At 36.8% G+C, this 15,507-nt stretch overlaps 1 protein-coding gene across 1 annotated transcript in view; it reads left to right on the top strand.

Annotated features, from left to right (window-relative positions):
• Positions 1–15,507, top strand: part of LOC121373473 (unconventional myosin-Vb-like) — a 196,293-nt gene that overhangs the window by 21,697 nt on the left and 159,089 nt on the right. The gene's annotated exons all lie outside the window — the stretch shown is intronic.

Below are 15,507 nucleotides of genomic sequence, written 5' to 3'. Positions count from 1 at the left end.
GTATACGTTAATTTCCGGTTACAATTTACTTTATCTTCACGGCTTTCGCTGATTGTGAAAGTTTAAGTCTGTATACGTTAATTTCCGGTTACAATTTACTTTATCTTCACGGCTTTCGATGATTGTGAAAGTTTAAGTCTGTATACGTTAATTTCCGGTTACAATTTACTTTATCTTCACGGCTTTTGCTGATTGTGAAAGTTTAAGTCTGTATACGTTAATTTCCGGTTACAATTTACTTTATCTTCACGGCTTTTGATGATTGTGAAAGTTTAAGTCTGGATACGTTAATTTCCGGTTACAATTTAATTTATCTTCACGGCTTTCGATGAATGTGAAAGTTTAAGTCTGTATACGTTAATAATTACGCTATGTCCTGGCCTTTGACAAAGGGTTACAAAGTTCAGCGTCCAGACGTAAAGGACCTGCGACTAACAAGTTTCGGTGTTTGAAGTGTGGGCTTGTCCTGTTGACCTCCGGTAATTGCAAGTCGAAACTAAGCACACACTAGCTTTGTTTACTTCCCGTAGTCGACTCGCAGCTCACTGAGGTGATAGTATTTTAATACGTAAAGTTTAAGTTTTACATTTTAAGTATTTTATTGTTTTGTTTTGGTTTTTATTGTTGTTTTGTTTTGGGGTTTTTTATTTTTTTAAATTAAAAAAAAAATTATATTTACATTTTTTTTTTTTTAAACCATAATCAAATATTTTATAAAATATTAATTTTAATTTATTTCATTTTATTTTTATTTTAAATTTTTTCTTATTTATTTTACATTATTAATTAAGTCAAACATTTTAATCCTTTCATTTAACTATAATAAAATATTTTATTTTATACTTAAATAAAAAAAATATGAATTGTTATCAGAAACCTACTAAACAAGGTTCTTATGCTTTGTGATCAACCAAATTCCTTTACCTAATACAACTTTTTAAAAATACATACATGTATGTAATTTTTCATGATCTTGTTGTTTCTTTTCTTTTTTTATAATATTTCAGATTTTTTTTCTGCATTCATCAACATACATGTACATTGTAATCTACTAACATTACAGTAATTTGACATAAATTGCTGATAGTTTTAAATGAGGAAAAACAAAATTAATTACCACAGGAAACATTTTCATTTTCCATAACTTCTATGACCAATTTTAAAATTCCATGATTTTTCATGCTAGCCTGGACAATGATATTTGGAAATTCTGTAACTTTCCAGGATTTCCATGACCCATATACATGTATGTACTTAGAATCAGCAATATCATTGTGTTCCTATTGTGAAACTAATTCACTTTGTCTGTTGCTGCCCACTGTTCCTGTCCAGAGATTCCATCTAACACAAAATTCCTAATTACTTAGGAAAGCAAAAGCTATGCCAGGCCTGTGTTTGTAGTCAAGGGAGAATGCCAGTGTGACTATATACCTTATAACACAGTTAGTGGATTAGACGTGACCACTTCACCACTTTTCTCTGTAGGATGTAAACCACCAAATCAGATAACATAGAAAGAAAGAAAGAAAGACATGTTTTATTTAACGACACACTCAACACATTTTATTTATGGTTATATGGTGTCAGACATATGGTTAAGGACCACACAGATATTGAGAGAGGAAACCCGCTGTCGCCACTTCATGGGCTACTCTTTTCGATTAGCAGCAAGGGATCTTTTATATGCACCATCCCACAGACAGGGTAGTACATACCACAGCCTTTGATATACCAGTCATGGTGCACTGGCTGGAGCGAGAAATAGACCAATGGGTCCACTGATGAGGATCAATCCCAGACCGGCCGTGCATCAAACGAACAAAAAAGAAAGAAAAAAGAGTTATATAAAGAGTTGTATAATGTTGTACTGTATGTGTAGAGTGTTTCAGACTTATATATGAGTCATATATATAAAGGTGCACTGGCTGGAACAAAAAATAGCACATAACATAGATGATAATAGTAACATGGTTAAAACTGCAATGCACAGCATTTCAGTCAACATAATGTTTACACTATATGCCAGAATTACTAAATGTTTGACATCCAATAGCCGATGATTAGTAAAACATATTACTAAATGTTTGACATCCAACAGCCGATGTTTAATAAAACATATTACTAATGTTTGACATCCAATAGCCGATGATTAATAAAACATATTACCAAATGTTTGACATCCAATAGCCGATGATTAATAAAACATATTACTAATGTTTGACATCCAATAGCCGATGATTAATAAAACATATTACTAATGTTTGACATCCAATAGCCGATGATTAATAAAACATATTAATAAATGTTTGACATCCAATAACCAATGATTAATAAAACACATTACTAATGTTTGACATCCAATAACCAATGATTAATAAAATAAATTTCCAAATGTTTGACATCCAATAGCCAATGATTAATAAATCAATGTGCTCTAGTTGTTTCGTTAAACAAAACAAACTGACAAGTCAGGTCATAGGTTTTAACATGCACATTCAGAACAAGCTGTTGTAGCACACGCCTGTCATGGGCGCAGGTGTCAACATCTGCTGGCTCCTCCATCCAGGACAGCAAAAGGGTTATGGGTGGGAGAGGGGGTCGCCCATGCTAGCATGTGCAAGGGAGCACAAGCAGCCCGACCAGGGTCGGTAGTGGGTGAGGGGGTTGGTTTTGTTGCTATTGAATTTGCAACTATCCTGTAAGATTAAAGCCAAATAGAAAATGTTGCATAATTTCTTGAAGGAAATTTTGACGCATAATTTAGAATGATTCATCATAATTGAAAATGGACCTGATTGGTTGATTTGACTTAGTTGATCGAAAGGTACATTGTAGCTCCTTGCTGGAACCTTTTGGGATTGGATAGAGTGAGCCGGTATTCTTTTATCCGACTTCCTCTGGGTGCGACTGTAAGTGCGAAAAGAAACTTTAACTATATGGATTTAAATACTACCACCTCTCACCCTTAGAGTAAACCAGAAAAAACAAGTGGGAGGTGTGCCTGTGACTACCAATACCCTACATGTAGTTCAGGACAAAAATGGTTATCCTATTTTTAGTTGGATCTTGCGAATGTTACCTTTTTGTCTATCTGCAAAAGACACTTTTATTGTGCTCCCTCCACCTCCCCCTCCCACACCCCAATTATTTTTGGGTTTTTTTATATAAATTCACTGAGGGCTAGAAGACCGGGCTTTTAATCTCACTAATTTTGGTACAGCAAGGAATTTAGCTTTTTCTGAGTGCAGGAAAGTCGTTTTTAGTTCAGTACTGTCATTAACAGCTGCTGGTGAGTTGTCAATATTCATGCAGAAATGCTTTTCAAGTTATTATAATGTGATTAAGCTTAACATTTCAGTGATTTTGAGGTCAGCATGTAATGATGATGTTTGTACTTAATTTGGGCACATGTATTTCTGGCACAACATTTATTGCAATCTAAAGCCCTGGAAGATCTGTTGAACCTTAATACCGGCCTCAGTGACGCAGTGGTTAAGCCATCAGACTGCAGGCTGGTAGGTATAGGGTTCGCAGCCCGAACGTACTAATTCCAACCCAGAGTGACACCGGCCTCAGTGGCGTCGTGGTTAGGCCATCGGTCTACAAGCTGGTAGGTACTGGGTTCGGATCCCAGTCGAGGCATGGGATTTTTAATCCAGATACCGACTCCAAACCCTGAGTGAGTGCTCCACAAGACTCAATGGGTAGGTGTAAACCACTTGCACCGACCAGTAATCCATAACTGGTCCAACAAAGGCCATGGTTTGTGCTATCCTGCCTGTGGGAAGCGCAAATAAAAGATCCCTTGCTGCTAATTGGAAAGAGTAGCCCATGTAGTGGTGACAGCGGGTTTCCTCTCAAAATCTCTGTGGTCCTTAACCATATGTCTGACGCCATATAACCGTAAATAAAATGTGTTGAGTGTGTCGTTAAATAAAACATTTCTTTCTTTTCTTTCTCACTAACCACAAAACACTAACAACAAACCCACTGTCCTGGACTGACAGTCCAGATAGCTGAGGTGTGTACCCAGGACAGCGTGCTTGAACCTTAATTGGATATAAGCATGGAAATAAGTTGAAATGAAATGAACCTTAATATCTAAAAAAAAACTCCCAACAATTTACAGCTGCTGAGTCCACAATGTAGTTCATATAGTTTCTAAGGTACAATGTACAATGTATATGCAAAACGTTTTTGTTTCAAATAAAATTAGTTTTGAGCAACCACAAAGACCAGGATGACCAGAAACACGCTGGATTTTAATAATTCGTAATTGAAGCAAAAAGTTGCAAGTAATGTGTAAGTTAATGATTTAAAGGCGCATACTCTAGCTTCAACCTGTAAAAATGGACACTAAGTTTTGTTAATCTACAAACCTGCAACACATAGATATTCATAAAGTTGCAGTAGGAAGGAAGGAAATGTTTTATTTAACGACACACTCAACACATTTTCTTTATGGTTATATGGCCTTCGGATATATGGTTAAGGACCACACACATATTGAGAGAGGAAACCCGCTGTCAACACTTCATGGGCTACTCGTTTCGATTAGCAGCAAGGGATCTTTTATATACACCAACCCATAGACAGGATAGCACATACCACAGCCTTGGATATACCAGTCATGGTGCACTGGCTGGAACAAGATATAGCCCACTGGCTGGAGCGAGAAATAAAGTCTAAACATGAGTCTAATTGAGATGTTGAAACAAGAAAATACCCTTTAAAAATAGACTAGAGCTCGTCTCTATAACCTTTACTTCTCAGAGGTACACAGGGAACATTTTGTTTTTAAAATCTTGATTAACAGTATTTCTAGTCAATTAAAAATTGATTAGCAACCACTGATTAATGTTTTAAAATAGTATAGCAATCTCTGAAATTTTCATGGTGAATCATGACTCAATACTGAACACACCGGCCTCGGTGGCGTAGTGGTTAGGCCATTGGTCTACAGGCTGGTAGGTACTGGGTTCGGATCCCAGTCGAGGCATGTGATTTTTAATCCAGATACCGACTCCAAACCCTGAGTGAGTGCTCCGCAAGGCTCCATGGGTAGGTGTAAACCACTTGCACCGACCAGTGATCCATAACTGGTTCAACAAAGGCCATGGTTTGTGCTATCCTGCCAGTGGGAAGCCCAAATAAAACTTAAAAGATCCCTTGCTGCTAATCAGAAAGAGTAGCCCATGTAGTGGCGACAGTGGGTTTCCTCTTAAAATCTGTATGGTCCTTAACCATATATCCCATATAACCGTAAATAAAATGTGTTGAGTGCGTCGTTAAATAAAATATTTTCAATACTGAACAAAATGTTCCTTGGCACATGCGTTTTTAGAATTATGAAAAATTCATTTCATGGTATTAGATTAGATGTAAGACCAAAAACACTTGAAAATGGAAAATCTGAATAATAAAAAAGTAAGTAATATCTGATTTCAGTTATCAAAGAATGCTTTAATAGTGAAAAATATTAGGGGTGTATCAAACACACATGGTGCTGAATATTATACATATCACGAATATGAGGTAACGGACACACATGGTGCTGAATATTATACATATCACGAATATGAGGTTACGAATACTGATATGTATTCATGTCCATGAATACAAAAGTCAAAAGGTTTTGCAGAAAGGAAGAACAGTATGTTTTTTTTTTTTTTTTTTTTTTTTTTAAGTGAAAACTGATTAATCATGGGTGAGTAGTTTTTTTTGACAGAAGCGAAATAAAGGTGCATGTAGGGTACCAGTCCAATGCATTGAATATAAAAAGATTGATCTATGCAGTTAGCATTTCATAATATATGTATTCATGTATTCGATTCAGCTAGTGACAAATACAAATGCAACTATGTGTAGATCCTTGTTCGGTGCACCGAATATTCGAGTATATCATTACACCCCTAACAAATACTCTGTAATGTTTAAAAATTAGGGTCATTCAAGTATATCATTACACCCCTAACAAATAGTCCGTAATGTTTAAAAATTAGGGTCATTCAAGTATATCATTACACCCCTAACAAATACTCCGTAATGTTTAAAAATTAGGGTCATTCAAGTACATGTATATCATTACACCTCTAAAAAATACTCCGTAATGTTTAAAAATTAGGGTCATTCAAGTACATGTATATCATTACACCTCTAAAAAATACTCCGTAATGTTTAAAAGTTAGGGTCATTCAAGTACATGTATATCATTACACCCCTAAAAAATACTCCGTAATGTTTAAAAATTAGGGTCATTCAAGTACATGTATATCATTACACCTCTAAAAAATACTCTGTAATGTTTAAAAATTAGGGTCATTCAAGTACATGTATATCATTACACCCCTAAAAAATACTCTGTAATGTTTAAAAATTAGGGTCATTCAAGTACATGTATATCATTACACCCCTAAAAAATACTCCGTAATGTTTAAAAATTAGGGTCATTCAAGTACATGTATATCATTACACCTCTAAAAAATACTCTGTAATGTTTAAAAGTTAGGGTCATTCAAGTACATGTATATCATTACACCTCTAAAAAATACTCCGTAATGTTTAAAAGTTAGGGTCATTCAAGTACATGTATATCATTACACCCCTAAAAAATACTCCGTAATGTTTAAAAATTAGGGTCATTCAAGTACATGTATATCATTACACCTCTAAAAAATACTCTGTAATGTTTAAAAATTAGGGTCATTCAAGTACATGTATATCATTACACCTCTAAAAAATACTCTGTAATGTTTAAAAATTAGGGTCATTCAAGTACATGTATATCATTACACCCCTAAAAAATACTCCGTAATGTTTAAACATTAGGGTCTGTCCCTTCAAAATCAGTTACATTTTACACTACCCTTGTTCAGTGAGCATCTATACATGTAATTCTGATACCGTTGGTAATATCCTTACAATGTATGTAAAGCTGTAATAAATATGCGGTACTCACGCTGTTACATATACGCAGTATACAGTGGCCTGTAAATAGTCATTCTTCTCATTTCATGTGTGTGACTCAACACAGTCCAGTCAATATACGTTTGGAACAATTTTCTCAAATTATGCACAATTATTTTGTCACATGTCCACATAACAGTGACCCACAAAAAGGCTTACCATAGTTATGGCAATAAATGTCTCCCAATGCTTTTTATTAATTTTTTACATGTTTAATATAGGGCAAAGATAGAATTGGTGGGATGTTAATTGTGTTCACATTGTTTGAATTTGATCTGTAAGAGGAAAAGTAAAAGTAGAATAAGACAATGTAGAGTTAAAGTTTATTTTGTTTAACAACACAACTAGAGCACATTGATTAATTGGTAATTTTGACATATAGTCTTAGAGAGGAAACCCGCTACATTTTGTTCATTAGCTGCACAGACAGAAAAAGAAGAAGTTTGTTTTGTTTAACAACACAACTAGAGCACATTGATTAATTAATCAATGGCTATTGGATGTCAAACATTTGGTAATTTTGACATATTAAATATTAGAGAGGAAACCCGCTACATTTTGTTCATTAGCAGCAAAGGATCATTTATATGCACTTTCCCACAGACAGAACAAAAAGAAGTTTGTTTTATTTAATGACACAACTAGAGCACATTGATTAATTAATCATTGGCTATTGGATGTCAACTTTTGGTAATTCTGACCTAGCCTCGAGGAAACCTGCTACATTTTTCCTAACGCAGAAAGGGATCATTTATATGCACTTATCCACAGACAGTACAGCACATACCACAACCTTTGACCGGTTGTGCAGGAAAAAAAAACCCAATCAGTCGAATGGATCCACTGAGGTGGTTCAATCCTACGACGCAAGCACCTCAAGCGAGCACTCAACCAAATGAGCTAAATCCCGCCCCATAATTTAGAGAGTATTAAAGAAAGAAAGAAAGGAATATTTTATTTAACGACGCACTCAACACATTTTATTTACGGTTATATGGCGTCAGACATATGGTTAAAGACCACACAGATTTTGCGAGGAAACCCGCTGTCGCCACTACATGGGCTACTCTTTCCGATTAGCAGCAAGGGATCTTTTATTTGCGCTTCCCACAGGCAGGATAGCACAAACCATGGTCTTTGTTGAACCAGTTATGGATCACTGGTCGGTGCAAGTGGTTTACACCTACCCACTGAGCCTGGCGGAACACTCACTCAGGGTTTGGAGTCGGTATCTGGATTAAAAATCCCATGCCTCGACTGGGATCCGAACCCAGTACCTACCGAACTGGGAGCCTGTAGACCGATGGCCTAACCACAATGCCACCGAGGCCGGTAGAGAGTATTAAGACAAAACCTTGGACTAATACATGTAGTTATATTATCCTAGATTATTTCTTGAGGAGGTAGGGTGGTGGGGGGGGGGGGGTGCAAGTGTGATCGCGCTCGTACAGCACAGGGCGGGACGTAGCCCAGTGGTACAGCGCTCGCTCGATGCATGATCAGTGTGGGATTGATCCCTGTTAGTGGACCCATTGGACCATTGCTTATTCCAGCCAGTGCACCACGACTGTTATATCAAAGGCCGTGGTATTTACTACCCTGTCTGGGATGGTGCATATAAAAGATCCCTTGCTGCTTATCGAAAAGAGTAGCCCATGAAGTGGCGACAGTAGGTTTCCTCTCTTAATATCTGTGTGGTCCTTTACCATATGTCTGATGCCATATAACCATAAATAAAATGTGTTGAGTGCGTTGTTAAATAAAACATTTCCTTCTTCTTCTTCATACAGTGCACATAATTTCAATCTGGTGAGTGTGAAAAATAACACACGTTACACTTAACAGTGCACATAAAATAATTTTGTATATTGATTGTCACTTATGTGTACCATATGTAGCTGATAGACCCATTTAACAATACCAAAGAAAAGAAAATGTGACACGAACGGTAGCGTCCATGCAAGCTTTTTATATATGACTGGTACTTATCTTTGCTATACAAATTGGAAAACACTGGTTAAATAGACATCTTCGAAGACGTACCAATCCGGTAAAAATTAATGCGATTTTCACTTGCCAAAGCTTTTTGAGGTGTGCGATTCTTCACTCGCCTTGGTTTTTCAAAAGCCAAGGACTGATCGAGGCTGTGTGATTCAGCTCAGTCAATAGAGCACTCACCCGAGGTGCTTGGATCACAGGCTCAAACCCCATAAGCAGACTCACTGGTTTTCTCCACATCCCAACCATATAGTGCCTTACGACTGTTGTGTCAAAAGATGTGGTATGTGTTGTCCTGTATGGGAAATGCATATGAAAGATCCCTGTTGCTAATGGAAAAATGTGGGAGGTTTCCTCTGAAGATTATGGTCTACAGGCTGGTAGGTACTGGGTTCGGAATCCCAGTCGAGGCATGGGATTTTTAATCCAGATACCGACTCCAAACCCGGAGTGAGTGCTCCACAAGGCTCAATGGGTAGGTGTAAACCACTTGCACCGACCAGTGATCCATAACTGGTTCAACAAAGGCCATGGTTTGTGCTATCCTGCCTGTGGGAAGCGCAAATAAAAGATCCCTTGCTGCTAATCGGAAGAGTAGCCCATGTAGTGGCGACAGCGGGTTTCCTCTCAAAATCTGTGTGGTCCTTAACCATATGTCTGATGCCATATAACCGTAAATAAAATGTGTTGAGTGCGTCGTTAAATAAAACATTTCTTTCTTTCTTTCTGAAGATTATGGGCCGAAATTACCAGATGTTTGACATCCAGTAGCTAATGGTTAATCATTGTGCTGTAGTGGTGGTGTTATTGATGTTAAAGTGACAGACCCCAGTTTTTAAACACTATGGTATATTTTTCACTACTAGAGCCATTTATGATCACTGAAATCAAACAATACTTGTATTTTATTGTTTAGATTATCCATTTCCGTACTTGTAACTAAAGTGATTCTGGTCATCCTGGTGTTTCTAATATCACAAAATGCATTTTTCATAGTTTGAAAAATGCACATGCGTCTGAGAAGTATCCGTTTATGAAGTCGCATTTTAGTCTTATTTAGTCGTATTTCAAAGTCACACAATCTTTTACATGTTGAAACTAGAGTCTAGGTGAAAAATATGCCTTAGTGTTTAAGAATTAGGATCTGTCCCCGTAAAGAAAACTTATAACAAGCTACACGTATATACTTTCTAAATCTGCATATGCAAGCTAGGTTAGAATTAATTACGGTCTATTTTGTTGATAATATAGATAGGCCTTGTTAATTCTCAGTGGGGCTAAATAATCCGTATCTTATTTCACAGTAGGAGCACAATCATGATGTAGATATTTTACCAGTATTCCCTACAGGCCATGTACAAGTTCATGTACATAAAAAACCACAGTACTTGTGCTAAGTCTGACCAGCCTCGATCAGTGGCTTGGTGGTTAAACCATTGGCTTAAGACTAGTAGGTATACTGGGTTGGAATCCTGGTATCAGCTCATATCCATCATGAAGAAGAAGAAGAAGGAAATGCTTTATTTAACGATGCACTTAACACATTTTATTTACGGTTATATGGCGTCAGACATATGGTTAAGGACCACACAGATTTTGAGAGAAAACCCGCTGTCGCCACTTCATGGGCTACTCTTTCCGATTAGCAGCAAGGGATCTTTTATTTGCGCTTCCCACAGGGTAGGATAGCACAAACCATGGCCTTTGTTTAACAAGTTATGGATCACTGGTTGGTGCAAGTAGTTTACACCTACCCATTGAGCCTTGCGGAGCACTCACTCAGGGTTTGGAGTAGGTATCTGGATTAAAAATCCCATGCCTCGACTGGGATCCGAACCCAGTACCTACCAGCCTGTAGTCCGATGGCCTAACCACTACACCACCGAGGCCGGTATATCCATCATGAGTGCTAACAGCATAGTGGGTAGGTATATAAAGCCACTACAACAACTTGTCTCTTATTATAACCATAAACAACTATAACCTAGTCTTTATGGTTTAAATTGATGTGAGCAATTTATGATAATCATGATTATTAATATCAACACCATCATTATTATATCATCATTATTGATACTGCTACTACCACCACCATCATCATTATCATCGTCATCATAACCAAATGATTAATATTAATATTACCATCATCGTTGTTATGATCATCATCTTCTTTTTCATTACCATGTCATAATTACCACCAACAACACCATTTTTATCATAAGCATGATCGTCATATCATCATTAACATCATCATCATCATCATAATCATCATCAAAACCATCATTATTATAATCAATCAGCATTATCACATCATCATCATCATCACCTCATCATCATCATCTTCAACACTACCATCATTATTACAAGTTCCACCAAAACCATCGCCACCATCATCATCACCACCACCATCATTCACAGGTATGTTCACTCTTCCTACAGGTATTCTAACAATAAAATATTAAATATTTATACTTTACCGCTTGAAGTGTGACATCTGGCCATGACATATTTTCCAAGTACAATCACATACACCACTTGTCATACAGGATCTTGCTGGTAGCTACCATTAAATCTCAAATGGTCAGTAATACGTTTTTGTTGTTGTTGGCTTTAAGTCGTTCACAATGAATAAAACATTTTAATATCTACTGTCCTGGACCCCGTTCCATGAAGTGATCTTAGCTCTAAGATCACCTTAAGTGCATAGCTACCTTACGCACTAAGGTGATCTTAGCCCTAAGATCACCTTAAGTGCATAGCTACCTTACGCACTAAGGTGATCTTAGCGCTAAGATCACCTTAAGTGCATAGCTACCTTATGCACTAAGGTGATCTTAGCGCTAAGATCACCTTAAGTGCATAGCTACCTTACGCACTAAGGTGATCTTAGCGCTAAGATCACCTTAAGTGCATAGCTACCTTACGCACTAAGGTGATCTTAGTGCTAAGATCGCTTCGTGGAACGGGGACCCAGTTCTTTTATGGAAGTAGTTCTTCTGTTCTTGTATGTATATATTCTACTAGTACTATTATCAATATATCTACTGGCAGCAGAGTACGTGATTAGTTCATCTTTGTTGGGCAGAGGTTTGGTTGGTCCATCGTTTAATTACTGCACCAATGTGTGATGTACCTGATATTTATTTAAGTGATGAAGTCAAATGGAGATGGAGTACCCACAGTTAATTTAACTTGGCCTCCGTGTGTACATTTGGAGAAATCTAAAACACACTTTGATCCTGAGGTAGGATAATTAACTGTTCAAGTGTTCCAGAAAAATTGTAGTACGGTACAGATCTTAGGCACAATTCTTACAATTTGATTGAAAATTACTTACTTATTAAGGATTGCTAACAGTTAATATGAAGATATCTAACTATTTATCTAAGGATTTCTAACAATTTATCTGAAGGATATTTCTGAGGATTTCTACCAATTTATCTGAAGGATATTTCTGAGGATTTCTACCAATTTATCTGAAGGATATTTCTGAGGATTTCTGACAATTTATCAAAGGATATTTCTGAGGATTTCTAACAATTTATCAAAGGATTTATCTGAGGATTTCTAACAATTTATCAAAGGATTTATCTGAGGATTTCTAACAATCTATCAAAGGATATTTCTGAGGATTTCTAACAATTTATCAAAGGATATTTCTGAGGATTTCTAACAATTTATCTAAAGGATTTAATTGTCTGAAGATTATTACCAATTTATGTAAAGATTTCTAACAATTTATCTCAAGGATTTTTCTGAAGGTACATGTGTAATTAACAGTTTCTCTAAATATGACTATCAGTTTATCTGATGATAACTAACAAATTATCGAAAGATTATCAACAATTTATCTGAAGATTGCTAAAACAAATTCTTAAGGATTTATTTGAAGATTGCTAACAATTTATTTGAGGATTACTGAAAATTTATTTGTTGATTACTATCAATTCATCTAAGGATGTCTAAGAATTTATCTCAAGATTAATACTACATGTAACAGTTTATATGAGGAGTTCTATCAATTTATCTGAGGATTACTGAGAATTTATTTCATGATTAATACTTAGTTTATATGAGGAGTTCTATCAATTTATCTGAGGATTACTGAGAATTTATTTCAAGATTAATACTTAGTTTATATGAGGCGTTCTATCAATTTATCTGAGGATTACTAACAGCTTACTTGAAGATGGCTGATATTTTACCTAAAAATGGCTGAGTTTATCTGAAGAGTACTTAAAACAATTTCTGAGAATTGCTGACAGTTTACATGTAATTGATGATTGTGAACAATGTATCACTGTTAAAAGCAGTATTTTCACTATCCTCCAGACAAGTACATCCAGAAATCATCTTTGTCGCCAGTATTTTCACTAAAATCCAGATGATGGCTTTGTTTATTCAGGAGCAACAACATTGGTTTTAACTGCTGAAAAGTTTTGACAGGATTCCAATTAGTTCAGGGTCCAGTTTAGACAGGTTTCATTGTATATATATTCTAAAAACATACTATACTGGCCCATTGTTGTTAGGGTATGGCAGTTTTATAACTAGTATCTTGTTTGCAAGAGTATTTTTATCATTTGTGACACCCAATAGCCGATGTGTATTTTTGTGCTGGGATGTCGTTAAACATTCATTCATTCATGCAAGAGTATTTTGTCTTATTCAATGTACTGTGCTAGCACAACAATCATGCAATACAACCTGAGTCATCTCTCCACTGAAGAATTGTCTGTTCAATTCCTGTTTTTAACATGATACTGTTTAGTAAATTTGTACTTCTCCAACAGATGTACATGTAACCTTTGAGGTTAATCTTATTGTCCAATCAGATTTTTACTTGTCATTAAGGACAGTGATTATTTTGAATGCTTTTTAATCTAAAGGATGATTGATAATTTATCCTATGATAACTACTGTGAAACTCCTCTAAATCGGAACCAAGTAAAAAGTCCAGTTTTAAGAGGTATCCAGTTTAGAGAGGTTCTCTACTGTACAGATATTTAAAACGTCCGGTTTTGAGGGAAGTCCAGTTTACAGAGGGTTCAGTTTTGAGAGGTTTCACTGTACCAGACTGATGTGCAAAACACAACTGTAGACTGTAACATTTAACGGTTTCGCCGTTCAGATTTCAACTATAAATGCCAACACCATATAACATGGTCAAGGCTTGAGGGACATTTATGAGGTTAAATATGGTACTGGTAGCCACAGCAGCAGCAATGTGGGACAGAATGTAGAAAATTGCAGCAGCAAAAGAACAATACCAGCACATGTGTTGGCCATATTTGGAGCTGTGTATGACAGCACCTCGCTTCAATGGATTCCATACGGAGGTTTTGGGGAGGTGACAAGGAGACGAAGTCGCCCCCACCGTCTAAAGGGCAGGGTGTGGTGGAGGGAGATGGTGGTCTGTATAGGAGGTTTGAGCTGCAATACGTTCTGCAGGATATTGAGACAGTTGACCATTACGTGGAGGTAATGATGTTGTCGTTGTGTTACAGTCCTGTCAGCAGGGATAAAATGTATAGTGCTTTTCGAATCATTGCTTATAACTGATGTGATGGTAATGACTCATTATCATTCATTTCCTTTCAATTTATTTTTTATGCTTATATCCAGTTAAGGTTCAAACACGTAATGTTGTCGTTGTTATAGTCCTGAGAACAGGGATAAAAAGTATAGTGCTTTTCGAGTCATTGCTTATAACTGATGTGATGGTAATGACCCATTATCATTAATTTTATTTCAACTTATTTTTGTGCTTGTATCCAATTAAGGTTCAAACACGTTGTTCTGGGCCCCGTTCCACGAAGCGATCTTAGCACTAAGATCACCTTAGTGCACAAGGTAGCTATGCACTTAAGGTGATCTTAAGGCTAAGATCGCTTTGTGGAACGGGGCCCAGGGCTATCTGAGCTGTCTGTCCAGCTGTCCAGGGCTCCGTGCTTATAAACCTTAAAGTCTAGACTTTAATAAAGTCCAGACTTTAACGTAATGCTATTTGAATGACGTTAAAGTCTGGATTTTATTCAAGTCTAGACTTTAAGGTTTATAAGCACGGGGCCAGAACAATGGGTTAGTGGTTAGTTGTTAGTTGTTTGTGACAGAAAAAAAAAGTGTAGTTGTCTTACACCTACCCATTGAGTCATTAAAACTCGCTCTGAGTGGGAGCCGGTACCAGGCTGTGAACCCAGTGCCTACCAGCCTTATGTCCAATTGCCTAATCACGACACCACCGAGGCCGGTTCATTTCAACACTGTCCTGGGCACACACCTCAGCTATCTGGGCTGTCTGTCCAGGACAGTGAGTTAGTTATTAGTGGTTATAGTTATTAGTTTTTAGTGAGAGAGTAGAGGGTGTGGTGGTCTTAAACCTACCCATTAAGTCTTTAAAACTAGCTCTGAGTGGGAGCCGGTACCGGGCTGCGAACCGCAGTACCTACCAGCCTTATGTCCGATGGCCTAACGACGACACTACCAAGGCCGATTATTTTATTATCATTCAGTTGTCCTGGTAAATGTTATTTGTAGTTACTC

Source organism: Gigantopelta aegis, chromosome 5 (assembly GCF_016097555.1).
Source record: "Gigantopelta aegis isolate Gae_Host chromosome 5, Gae_host_genome, whole genome shotgun sequence".
NCBI lineage: Eukaryota > Metazoa > Mollusca > Gastropoda > Neomphalida > Peltospiridae > Gigantopelta > Gigantopelta aegis.
Note: the sequence above shows the minus strand (reverse complement) of the source record. Positions and strands in the feature narration are given on the sequence as shown.